This window comes from Notamacropus eugenii, chromosome X (assembly GCF_028372415.1).
Source record: "Notamacropus eugenii isolate mMacEug1 chromosome X, mMacEug1.pri_v2, whole genome shotgun sequence".
Lineage (NCBI taxonomy): Eukaryota > Metazoa > Chordata > Mammalia > Diprotodontia > Macropodidae > Notamacropus > Notamacropus eugenii.
The window spans coordinates 66,976,917-66,990,333 of NC_092879.1; the positions used below are offsets into that span (position 1 = coordinate 66,976,917).

The 13,417-nt window shown below is 49.5% G+C and overlaps 1 long non-coding RNA gene across 1 annotated transcript; it reads left to right on the plus strand.

The window, feature by feature from the left end:
* The first annotated feature begins 5,960 nt into the window (after positions 1-5,960).
* On the plus strand, positions 5,961-11,138 carry LOC140515653 (uncharacterized). Its single transcript, XR_011971117.1, has 4 exons — positions 5,961-6,164; positions 7,511-9,165; positions 9,771-9,872; positions 10,483-11,138. It is a non-coding gene; the product is annotated as an uncharacterized lncRNA (long non-coding RNA).
* The last annotated feature ends 2,279 nt before the right edge of the window (positions 11,139-13,417 follow it).

Genomic DNA, 13,417 nt, shown 5'->3' on the forward strand with positions numbered 1-13,417 from the left:
ACAGTCTTACTTTTCTGTCTCTTCCCCCAGTGCCTGGCACACAAGTGTGCACACTGAGAAAACGCATCCATCATTCTTTCAAAAATTCAGTCATTCATCCATACATTCATCCATTCTTTCAGTACACACTGGGACATAAGAGCCATCCTCATTGTCTTTATTTGTTGCTCAGAGAGAAGCAAGGCCTAGAGCAAAGCCGTAGGACGATGAGCGGTAGAGAAATACCCCTGTCGTGTGTCAGCAAGTGTCCCACAGGTCATTGGAGCTAGCGCTCCCATGCCATAGAAAGGGGCTCCCGTTGGCAGCTGTCCCTCACCACGTGTACAACTTCCAGCAGGCTGTGATTGGGGTCCGGGCCTGTGCGGGGCAAGGCTGGCGAGCCAAGGGGTGCCTGCTGGAGTGCCGTTGAAGGGCTCCTGCTGGAAACTCTCCTTGTCCAGTGGTTGGGCCACCCTCAGCATCGCAGTAGTGCAGCCTCCTTTCGCTGGGTCCACTGGGCACACTCATCCCAAGGAGGATGGTTTCTGGGATTGCTCCTGGCACTGTGGCTGATGTGCATTCAAGCAGCTGTGGCCCTGCATGGGAAAGAACATGAAAATGTGAGTATGAACCAGGTCAAGCAGGAACCTGGATGGAATTCAGCCACGGAGAAGCAAGGCAGCCTCAGGCGGCTCCGTTGTCATCCTGGCGATCTGATGGAGCGCACCCTGGACGGACCTGTCTTGGAAGCCAGCTTGCTCTCCCCAGGGACTCAGGCTTCCAAGGGACATCAGGTCCTAAGAGGATTTGTCAGAAGACTGCAAGAGGGGAAGGCTCCACTTCTGGCCTTGTCTGTGTCCAGGCTCAGGCCTCCTTTCTGCATCTCCCTCAGTAATTGTGACCTTTCCCTACCCAACAATAGGCCTGACTAGCCAACAATCCGTCAAGTCATTGGAGAGGGATGTCAGCCTGAAGAAGAGCCTTTTAAAATTTTCTCACTGAGTAATTATTCCCAACCTCAAAACATCCCAAAATGAAACGAAAAAGAAGAAACCCAACAACAGGATTTTTAGGAAAATCATTAAAATAAAAGTAAAAAAAAAAAAATAAAACAAGTTTGGTATTAAAATAGTTCATTCAAGCTATTCCAGGGCATGGCGATCACTGTCATCTCCCACTCCTCACCTAGTCCCCCTTTCTTTAGGGGTACTAGCTCATGAAAGCATTATATATACAGGGTCTATCCCCAAAGTTGTCTCCTCTGATTTTCTGGCTTTTTAGGGTCTTCCGCACAGCTTCATATGTAATGGGTGTTCTAAGTTCATGTTGAGATCAGCCTCTCCATTGGCCCAGTTGTCTCCCTCTTACCTCTCTAAATTTTTCCCCCATCCTGAAATCTAGAGAGGTCTCTCTCCCCAGAAGCTGTCTCCAGGGTTTGGTTTGTCTCTCTACTCTGACATGTTGAGGCCCTAGAAACTCCCAACCCAGATGGAAGAAATGTTTCTAGGGCTTCCCTCTAGCTCCCCAAAATACTGGTGTACAGACCTGGCACATTTGGGGATTTGTCTGCAGCATAGTGAGTACTGAGACAGGTACAAGGTCATTCCCTGACTTCCTTCATGTTTCTACTCAAACATCACCTGAGGACTGCCCAGGTGCCCCTGCCTGCTAGTGCCTTTATCCACTCTGAGAAAGTGCTTTAATCACATAGGCACCTAGTTTTTTAGAAGTTGTCTCCTTGAGCTTTAGACTCTGGACCCTCAAAGGGCAGAGAAGAAGCTTGTCTGGCTGTCTTGGGCTCTCTAGACTAGGCACAGTTAGTGGAATGTCTTGAGTGCTCAGGAAATGCTGTTGGCCTGCTTTCTTATGGAACATGGCACATCAAAGCCAAGGATGAGAAGCTGCTGGCATTGACAGTGAGAGCTGCCAGGATGGTAGAGGAGACAAGGTGTATCCAAGATGCCACCATCCTCACCCTCTGTGCCCTTTCTCACATCTTCTCTTCTCCTGACTCCTTGTCCCTGCCCCCCAAAAACACCATGTCCATTGGCTCTTCCAGCATCTTCAGGCTGACCAATCACTGCCCCGCTTCTGATGGCCCCCCAAGACAGAACACCATCTCGCTCCTACTGGCACCCCCATAGTCTCTCTTCTCTTCCCAACCTCCCATCCATCTAAACATTTTCCCATTCAGACTCCTGCCTGGCACTGGGCTGTTCTGCTCATGAACATGGACTGGGTATGGGTTGCCTCCTCAACCAAGGAGATAAGGAAATGTTACCAAAATTCCTGATGGAATGAAATAAAGAAGACTAAACTCCAGAATCGTGCCAATCCTGGTGAAACACGCATCTCATCCCACTTTCCTTCTAGGGATCTGGACATAGGGTGAGGGCAAGTTACCCTAGACGTCACCAGGTAGAAGTTCAAGGTGTCACATGCTCAGCTGACCTCAGTGGGAAGCTCCCTTGCCCCTGGACTCCCTTGTGTCTCTGATGACTTCCCCACCTCACTCCCAGGGAGAGACAGCTGAGAAGGAACCCACTTAAACCCTGAACCTGCTCCCATCTCTACCCTTGGTGGCTTGCTCTTCAGCCAAAAGCTTTAGTTAAAAACAACATCAACAAAGAATCTTTGGGGTCTGTTTGTCATCACCCCAAGCACAGCCATCACTTTGACCAAGCTGCGCAGGGTGGCCTAAGAAGAGGCTACTTTATCCATCAGGAAGTTGTGTCCAGCACAGCAGGGGGCCTCCCTGAAAGTAGCCGTGGAGGGTGGAGGGTGGAAGGTGGAGGGGAGGTTTTGGGGTGGTGGCAAGTCCTGGACAGCTGACCAGGCTGAGCTCAGCAGGGCTTTGCAGCCTCCAGAACATATCATGCTTTCTGAGGAGCAGAAGAAAGGCCTGGTTGGGTGCGACGGGAAAGCCCTCCCCTCATAGCACCCCAACAGGGCATTGAGAAATCCTTAGAGGAAATAGTAGAGGTTAGTGTCTTAGGGTGACAAAGATGTCCAAACTGTGTTTATCAAAGCACAGTCTGGGAAAATATAATCCAACTGAACTGTTCAGTTCTTTTCTCTTTTATTTCAGTCCTTCCCTGAAAATTGCTTTTTGGCTGATATTTATCATATCATAACATATCATGGAGACCCATTGAAATTTCTTAGAGTCTTCTTGTTTAGGATTCAGAATATTAGAGTGAAAACAAACCCATGTTTTTGTCTTAAAAGAAATGAGGTGAATATTTTTTTAAAAGTCTCATCCTTGGACCTGACATCATGGGCCAGTGATGCCACGGAATTTTGGTGAGGAAGGCCGATTGTTAGGTAGGGGCAAAAGTCACAGTTCCTGAGGGAGGTCTCCAGGGAGGCTGAGGCACCAGCTTGACTTAGTCCTGAACACAGTCGATCTGAGAAGTCAGGCTGCAGGCCTCCACTCTCCCCTAGTCTCACAGAACCTGCTGTCCCCTTGAAACCTGAGTCCTTGAAGATGGTTTTTCCCTTTTGTAACGAAGACTACAGTTGGTTCCAGGTAAGACGCTCCAGATGAAAATCCACCTTCTTTTACTACGATTCTTTTTCACTGATTTGAACAGAAGTTCTCACAACTCTTGGTCCATCTGGAATTATTGGTTCCCTGTCCGGATGCCTGGCAGCCTGCAGACCAAGAGCCCAGAATTACTGCCTGATGGCTTTCTCTCACAGGTGATATGCAGGCCATTCCTGTCTAAGATGACCAGGAAGCCTGATCAACAAGTGGGCATGAGGGGCATGCCTGAGATGGCCAGAATGAGGGCTCCATTGGTCATCCCTTTGGGTAAGCTTGGTTCTCATGAAAACTTGGGAAAAATAACCGGTCCCAATCCCCAAGCTCTTTGGCTGCTGCAGCTGCTGGGTAAAGATTCTTTCTTTAAGGCTCCCTGGAAGAAGAGTTTCAAACAGAAGGCCTAGATGCAGAAGATACTGGCAGCTGTCTTCATCATGAAGCTGAGCTCACCCCAATGCCAGGTCTGAAGGGCAAGAGAGCCTCTGTGACCATCATCCATCCCCATGACACTTCCTGAGACAAGTCAAGTCTGTTTCTGTATGGTTGGTCATCCCACAGACCTGTCATAGGGCGCCTTTCCTTGGACCAACTGATGAAGTGATTGAAAGGGTGAGGAGATTGTGAGTGTGCCTTTACTGTTGGTGAAAGGTAAGATGTATCTCTAAGGCTATCAGCAATGCTTAGGGCCCCAGAGAAATGAGGGTTTGTTCCCAGGGAGGGGCCTAATCAGATCTGTCTAAAATCCCCAATGGGCCTCTGCATCCACATCATCATTATGGACATCATGGCTTGACTCCACATGCCCATCTGGTCACACAAGGGAGATCAGTGTCTCTATAGGGTCTCCATGAGGAGGACTTCCATTATTGTCCACCTGCTCTCCAAACTCTTGTTGGACAACCAGAGGTCATTGCCATCTCATCTCTATGGGAACACCCCAGTTTATCCTGAAAGGCCCAAACCCAAAGCCTCTCTTTTCACTTGCTTATTGAGAATTCTTTTTTCTTCAGGAAAATGCTCTGGGAAGATAATCTCAGTGATCTCAGTGATCGGTTTCCTCTGCCCCGAATCCCACCTTTAAGGACCTCCACACTTCATGGAGTGCCTGGGAGAGGGCTCTTTCTCTCATAACCAGGACTCTTTTCTTTTCCCTACGAGTTTCTTGTTCATTTCTCAGATTTAGAAAATAATTACGGCCCCTGCAGCCTACTGTCCGTGCCCCCAAATTGCTAACACTGGCTCACCAGGGTAGGCAGGGGGTATGTAGATGGTTGGGTTGCCAGAGGAAGCTGCAGGGTGATTCTCTGACTTCCCTCAGGTTTCCACTCAGGTCCTACTTCTGAAACAGAAGGAATGGCCAGGGGCCTCTGGATGCTAATGTCTTCTCCTCTTAAGCCACCTCCCATGCCATGGTACCACATTTAGAGGAGCCCTCCCTAGGGGAGGTGTCTCCTCTTTCTCTTCTTCCTTGGTCCTTCAGCAGCAAACCCAGGCACTGGCACATGGTGAGTGCCCAGCACCCGCCCGTGCCCGGACTGCTTGCAGAACAGGGCACCTCAAAGTCAAGGAGCAGCTGGACCTGAGACAGTGCTACCTTGGAGGGGAGGAACCAAGTCCAGGCACCAGAACTCAAGCTTACTTGCTCCCTGGTCCCCTGCCCCCACCAAGCCCATGCTCCAGGTTCTAAGGGATCAAGGACCACCACACCCATCCCCTCCCCTCCTCCTCCAAAGCCAGTTCCCACTCTCCCCAGGCATGTGGTCTACTCTGCACTTGCTCCTGAGGGCTGGAGGAGGACCCTTCCCTTGCCTCCCCACCCAGAACAACAATAAAGCTATCCCAGAATTCCTGACACAATGAAATTAAGAGGAGGAAAAAACCCAGAAATACACGATTCTGGAGGGACACCCCCAATTCTAACACCTTTAAACTAAGGAGTCTAAACATGAGCACGTGGCTGTCCAAGGGTCAGGGCAACTCTGGGACCCTCCAGATATCACATTCCTTCTACTGCAGGAGGTCTCTGCCAGGCTAGTAACCACACTGGTGGCTTTGCTGATCACTACCATCCTGGGGACAGAAGGTTGAGAGTCAGGAACTGAAAGTGTTCAAATCTCTTCCCTCCTTCTTAATCTCCTGCTCCTTGGATGTATAGCTGCATGAGAAGGGAGGGAGGAAAGGAGGGAGGGATTTAGGGAAGGAGGAAAGGAAGGGAAGGGAAGGAGGGAGGGAATCAAGGCAGGGAGGAAGGAAGAGAGGAAGGGAGGGAGGAAAGACAGGGAAGGAGAGAGGGAAGGAAGGGACAGAGGAAGGGAGGGAGGGAAGATGGAAGGAGGGAGGGAAGACAGGGAAGAGGGGTGGAAAGGAAAGGAGAGAGGAAGGGAAGGAGGGAGGGAAGGGAGGGAGGGAGGGAGGGAAGACAGGGAAGGAGTGAAGAAAGAAAAAAGAAAGAAAAGAAGGAAAAAGACTCCTTGGGGCCTGCTTACCCTCATCATGTCATGGACAAAAACCAGACTGAGAACCATGCTGGACAGATTGGACTAAGATTTGGTTCATTTTTGCCATTAGGGAAGTGAGCGTCCAGCACAGCAGGGGGCCTCATTGGAGAGCAGCAAAGTCCAGGCTTCCCATAGACTCCTTGGTGAGTAGTGGAGAGCGTGGGGATGTTTTGGACATGTGGGTAATTCTTGGGCATATGACCTGGTTGAAGTGTTCTCTGCCTTAAAAACTCTTAGAACCTATTATATTTTCTGGAAGAGCTAATAAAGGGGCAGGGTTGCTTTGGTGACAAGGGACAATTTTCTCATTCCACCCCAGCAGTAACCCCAGAACTCTTTCAAAGTTGGATTGAAATTCAGAGATTTGGCAATGACAATGATATGCCCGTCATGGGTATAATGTGAAGGCTGTTAAAATATATTCAGACTTCAATGATATGGTCTGTCCCTTTTGTTTTAGTTGTTTCCCCGAAAATTCTTTATGTATTGGCATTTTCCTACAATGATACAGAAGGTAGACAAATGAAATACCTTGGATTTTTTTCAACCCTGGAGGGGATGAAACCCCCAAACATGAGAAGCACACCCTCCATGCCCTGCTTTAAGCAATCAGATATGGGTTGCGCTACAGTTTCTTCCCTTGGGAAGAGGTCAGCACATTAAGGGATATTTTCGAGTCAGGTGGAGTAATGGAGGGAGATCTTCAGAAGAGACTGAGGCCCAGACTTGGTGCAAACCTGGATACTGACAAGGCCAGAAGTCAGGGCTGCTGCATTCCAGCCCATGCAAGCATCCCAGTGCCTAGCGTCCTCTTGAAGCCTCATGAATGGCATTTTTATAGTGCCTGGGACGAGCCTTGCGAATACTAGGTCATTTCCTCCTCACAACAACCCTGGGATATAGGTGCTACTATCACCCACAGTGTACACTGGGGGAAATAAACTGAGTTTAGGTGACTTGCCTAGGGTCGCACAGTTCCTAAGTCTGAGACCACATTTAACCTGAGTTCTCCCGGGCCCCAGGTCCTGTAATCTACCCACTGCAAAATCAGGCTGCCACCAACAATGGGCACTCATCATTGTACCTCAGCAGAGATGCTCCTGAATAGCGTCCTTCAGGGGGAAGAGAAGGACTTGTGTTGACACAAGTCAAAAAGTACATCTAAATTGCTTGGCATGAAATCATTATATAACAGGGTCCCTTCCCATCACCAAAAAAGGGGATCAAATGGGGTCACTAATTCGCTGCCTCTCTCTTGTTGCTGAGAAGACTTGCCTCCAACACAATCATTAATGCTAAGGATTGGAAAGATGTGAGGATTTGTGACTGGGGAGGGCTCTTCTCTGTCCTCTTAAAATCCCACACACTCCTGGTTTGTCATCGCCACCATCATCATCTCCTGAAGTCCCTCCTCTCCCCATCTGCTGCCAGAATTTAGATCATACCTGTGCCCTGTTTGCACTGGGCCTCTTTCTATTCTCTCTCACAGACAAAGTCCAAACTCTTCCTTGGTCCACCTGTCTCTGAGCACCAGCAGGTGACACTGCCAGCCTGTTCCGCCAGAAGCAGAGATGTTCAACTCAGGTTTCACATGGAGCCCTGGTTATCCTGACAGCCCTAAACAGCCTCCTTTCTGGTTCTTGTCTGATGTGGAATCTTTTCATGGAAATGATCTTGGAGGGCAATGATTACAGGACACTGTACAAAGGCCTCAGAGCTTGGCTTTGAGGCTGTCTGAGGCTCATGGGGCCCGACTTTGCCTGAGAGCTCCGCCTCAAGTCAAGGGTGGGGTGGGGAGGTCTCTGGTCACTCCCACCTCCTGGATGCTGAAGGATGGTCCATGCCATCATCCTTCACCAATCCCCAAATGACAGTGATCAGCCTTGGACCTGCTGGGCCCCATGCAGAGGGGACAGACAAGGTGATGGACCAGTGCAGTGGAGGGAAGCTGTGTGGGTCAGTGTTGTCAGCAGCAGGGTAAGTGCTGGGGGGCTGCTGAGGGGCAGAAACTTTGGGGCCCCTGCCACCTGTTCAGGTAGCCCTGTAGCTAGTGTTGAGGGTGGCAGAATGTCCTGAGTCTCTGGTATTATCCTGTGTTCTTCCCCTGTTATCTGCATTTGTGTGTGCCAGTATGTCTCTTATTTCATTTAGTCCCCAATGCAGGTGCCCCTGATCAGCGCAGAAGACTATGGGCCATGCCCTCCCCCTGAGCCCTCCATATTGCTGCAGAGCTGGTCAGCAGTGCAGTCCTTGGTGATGAGTTCTGAAGGGCATGCCAGCTCATCCTGCCCAGCACATGCCTGGACTTCTCTGAAATAACTGCCCTGCTTCTTTCTTAGCACAGGGATCTTTTCTGGCCCTCACTGTATCCCTGCTTCTCTGCCAAGCTCTATCTGATTTTTCACATGATATGGACATCACTGACATCCTTATTCCAACCCCACCCCAGGCCCTACTCTTACATGGGGACCAAAGTTGCCAAAAGGTTTGTGGGTTGGAGGTCTTTACCCCCTTGGCCAGATCTCTCTTCCAGGGCTTTCTTCTGTTCTCCCATGGTGTTCATTTTTAATGAGTATTTTAAGGGTCTCCTGAGCTCATGCACTTCATAGTCCAGAGAAGGTCCTATCCAGGGATTCTGTGTCCAGGATATAGTTTGTGTCTCCCTATCTGACATCTCTAGGTGCCAGAAGCACCCTTACCAGACGGAAGAAGTGTTTCTAGTCCCTTCCCATCAGTCCCCAAAACCCAAGTGTGGAAGCCTGCCATAGTTGGGATTGTGGGGGAGGATATGCCAGCTGGGCTGCAGGATGGTGAAAAGTACAACATCATGATCTTACTTCCTTCACATTTCCCCTCAAGTACCACATTCTAGAATCCTGAGGACTTCTCAGTTGCCCTTGGATACTAGTGTTTTGACCACTCTGAGAAGACCTCCCCTGGCATCCTGCCAAGATCACTTCTACAACGAGCTCCTTAACCAATTTGGTCTTCTCTCTCTAGACTGTGAGCTCCTGAGATGAAGGAACAAGCTTTTCTGGCTTTCTTGGGCTCCCCAGAATACAGTAAAGGAACTGGCACACTTTGGTCACTGGTCTCATTTCTTACAGAACATGGCACCTCAAAATCAAGGATAAGCAGCAACAGGTATCGCAGCAGCAGTGAGAAGTGGAGGGGAGGAAGGCGGGACAAGGTATATTCAGGCTTCCATTATCCTCACTGCCTCCACCTCTCCTTGGTTCTTCTGTCCTCCTGATCCTGAGCTCCCATGTCCCCCCAACATCTCCATGTGCCTCTGCCAGCACTATCGGGCTGACCTGGCCCTCCTCCTGCTGTCTCACACTTATTCCATGCCTCGTTTACGCCGTCACTCCTTTATCCATTCTTTACACCCCTACAAGTGAACTAGACTTTTCATCACTGCCCCATGGGGGTGTGGTAAAGAGGCCTGCTTTCCCTGATTCCCCACCCCATGGAACAACAAAGAGTTCTCACAATTCCTGACAGAATACATTGAAGAGGAGGAAAATATTCCCAATGACCAGTGGGGTACATGGGACAGAGGCCAAGTTTCCCCAGAATGTCTCATATTCCATCCTCATGTCAGTGGGTCCTCACCATCCTCCTAGCCACCCTTGGGTCTCTGATGACAGCCCCCCCACCCATAGAAGGTGTGCCAAATTCCTGAACCTGCTTGAGTACCTGACCTTCCTCTCAGTCAGCTGCTACAGGCTATATTTCTTTTTAAATAGGATTCCTGCAGCCTACTTTCCAGCACCCCAAGGACAAGAAACAAAACTGAAACCAGGCTGGGCAGGATGACTGAAGGGGCTGCCATTTCCTCCATCAGAAATGTGAGCTTCCATTCTGGGACAAGGGGCTGGGGATGGGGAGAGAATATGACTGGAAGTAGACAAGCTCTTCCTGGGCAGATGAACTGGGTGATTGATTGAATGAATGAATGAACCATGAAGGAATCCTTTATTCATAACCTTTTCTATTTGCAAATCACTGATGAGAGTGAGAGTGACAGAGAGAGACAGACAAACAGACAGAGGCAGACAGAAACACAGACTGAAATTGACTGATTGTCATGGAGCTTCTAGGCTACCCCCAGAGCTATCATTAAGGGGAGACATGATTGCAGAGTTGGAGCCCACCTTCCTCACCACAACTACCAACAACTCCTGATAGGATGCCACCAACTGGCATATAGAGAGAAAACCCCGGGGGTGCCATTAGACACCAGATCATATGTCCTGTTTCTAGACCTACCCTCACAGTCATCATCTAAAGAAACAACTCCCATGGATCAGGGCCCAGCCATCCCCACCAACTGCCACCCACAGGACAGAGGAGGAGCCAGCCAAGCCGAGAGGGCAAGGCCCCCTGGGGGGAGAGAGTGACAGCTTGTGCCAGGAGGGCCAACCTTCCATCATCACCTTGACCACCATCTCCTCTCAGACCAGGATTGAGACAGCCCAGGCCCTGGAATCCAGGAGCAGCCCAGGGTGCCCGGGGATCATTGAGGGAAAGAATCACTGTGGAGATACTTCCTGGTCATAGGTCCTGCAATCACTCCCAACACAGCTACTGAATTCAAAGAGAAGGAACTTCTTCTACCCAAAGTCTCATGCAAGTATCAAATGTTTCAGCTTCAGAAATATGAGTAGAAACGACACCTGAAGAAAAGGCATTAGCATCTGCTTTACTGCTGTACCCTAAGTGCCATGGGACCTCTCCAGATGATTGTAGCCATCCCCACACATAATTTTTGTCTCCCTGTTAAGAATTTAAAATTCTCTGGAGCAAGGACAGTTTTACGTTTCTATCTGTGACCCCAGTGCTTGGCACAGAACTTTGCACATAAAAAGTGTTGAACAAATCCTTCCTTCCTTACACGTGCACACACACACATACACACACGCACACACACACACACACACACACACACACACACACACACACACTCACACTCCCTGAGCCCTTCCAGTCACTTGATTTCATGATCTGAACAATGGGCAACCCCGTGATAGAAGTGTAGGGAAATGAGTTATACAGAAATCCCCTTGACTTCTCTCAGAAAGTGTCCCAAGGATTAAACTCTCTTCCCCCTTGGAACCTGGCATTTGGGGGGGCGGGTCTCTGCTTCACCCCAATGATAGCTACCTGTTGTTTATGTGTCAAGGTCTCCTTTCTGAAGTTGTGGTGAGCGCTGAGCTGAGTCAAAGGGAGGTCCCGAAGCCTGGCCATCAGGGGTTCCTTTTCTGTAGAAGTGATGAGATCCTAGCTGACCTAAAGGGATGGGCACCCTTGGGAAGCCATCTGTGCCCATTCTATGGACCCGCCAAAAACCTTGGGGACAATGGCTACTTCTGCCAGGTTCACAGTAATGCTCAGGAGGATGCCTTAAGACAGTACTTCTGGGACTTTGGTGCCCTCCCATTGATGCTGAATTCCTCTAAATGGGGGAAAAAAGGCTCAAGGATGGGAGCTTGGGTTGGTGGTGGTGACCCTTGTCTAAATCAGTCACTGAGAATCATCACACCTGGATTAACCTGCGGCCTTAATTACACAATATGGATGCCATCTCTAGGGCCTCAGGCTTCAAGGGCACACAAGGTCTTGGGGTGCTTGCACAGGCTGGAGGCCTGCAGCCATGACTCCTGGCCTTGTCGGTGTCCAGGTTTCAAACAACCCTGGCCTTTAGACTCCTCTTCGGATTTCTCTCAGTCAGTGTGGCCTTACCCCATCTAACAATGGACCTGACTAGCTAAAAATCCGTGAAATTAGAGGTTTATGATGCCAGAGTCAAAGGAGGAGTCATTAAAATTAGAAAGTAAACATATTCAGTGTAAGTCAGTTAGATGCCTCAGTGGATACAGCACTGGGCCTGGAGTCAGGAAGACCTGAGCACAAATCCTGTCTCAGATACTTATTAGTTGTGTGACCCTGGGCAGGTCACTTGACCTCTGCTTGCCTTAATCCAATGGAGAAGGAAACGGCAAACCACTCCAGTACCACTGCCAAGAAAACCCCATAGACAGTATGGTCCAAAGAGTCACAAAGAGTCAGACACAACTGAACAACAAGAACTCTCTTCAGTTTAATGAAGAACAACAGAAAAACTGCCTCTGATCTCTTTCTGTGTGAAATAGCTGATTTCTGTTTGTTAAATTTACATACTCCCTGATATCAAGCAGGAAGAATCCCCCCAAATTTTCTTTGTCTGCACCATCCACTTCACTCTTTAAAGAATGCCAAGAGAAAGAAATGTGCTACTGAAAGAACTGAAAAGAAAATAGAGTTGAGTTGCAGTTCCCAGACTTTCCTTAGAGTAACCATGTGTAGAGATGATCATCATTCCCAAGGCCCTGTCCTCCAATTCATCTTGTAAGGCTTTGTCCAGTTTGTAGTGGGATGGGATCATCCAAACCAGGCCTTTCTTGTGCTCTTGTAGAAAGGTGCATGAGTTATGGGGATCAACTGCCCAGGATTCATCCTCCTCCTGATCTCTCCCCTCTTCCCTGCCCTCATAGCTCCCCAGAGAGAGTAGCCTGAGCCCAGAACCTTCTCTTTCCAGCCAGACCCCCTGCTGGGCTGGAGGCTCCCTTCCCTGCTGGAGGACATGCCACCTCCTTTAATCCTTCTTTCCCAGCTTAGTCCCACTTTGGGATGTCTTCATCGGGTAGTAGCGAGCAAGCCCCAGGAATCTCATTTTTTCTTAAATTTCCTCATTTACTTTTGATACAGCCTCTAGTAGAAGAGGAAAAAGAAAATCCCTGGGGCCTGCTTGTCACCACCACCTGGAGAAGTTTTGGTCCCTGCCTCATGAAGAGTCTGACACCACTGAACGACTAAGCAGTAACAACAGAAAAGTAAAGGGCAGGGCTGAGCTTTTAGGTCCAGCAAACAGACCCTCAGCCAGCTGGCCCTGCAGTTGGGAAGACCATCCTGGATGGCTGGTAGGTGGGCAGGACCCCCCTGATGTGAATAGTGAACGGGACACCTGGCGATTTCTATGCTAATGCGGCCTCTGTCTCCTGGACACCCACTTTGCAGGAAGTACCCTGTGGTTTAAGTGAGCAGTTGGGGGACAACCCTGCAGAACTGGGGTTCTGCATTGTTGCTCCTCTCAAATTCTTTCCTCAGGAATTGTGGGAAGGCTTTGTTTTTCAGATGAGCAAGAAGACATGGGGAGTGAGCCTGACTCTCCCACAACTAGCTCACCTGCAGAGTAGCCTTGCTGGCCAGTGAGAGAGGGAAAGCCTGCTTTGGAAGGTGGATGAGCAAGTGCAGAAGTAAGATGGCAGGGAGGGTTGGGGAACACACCCCATTCAGAAGGTGGGTTGGGAGGGGCAAAGTCTTGCTTTGCATTGGTTGACCTGAATGTTCTGGA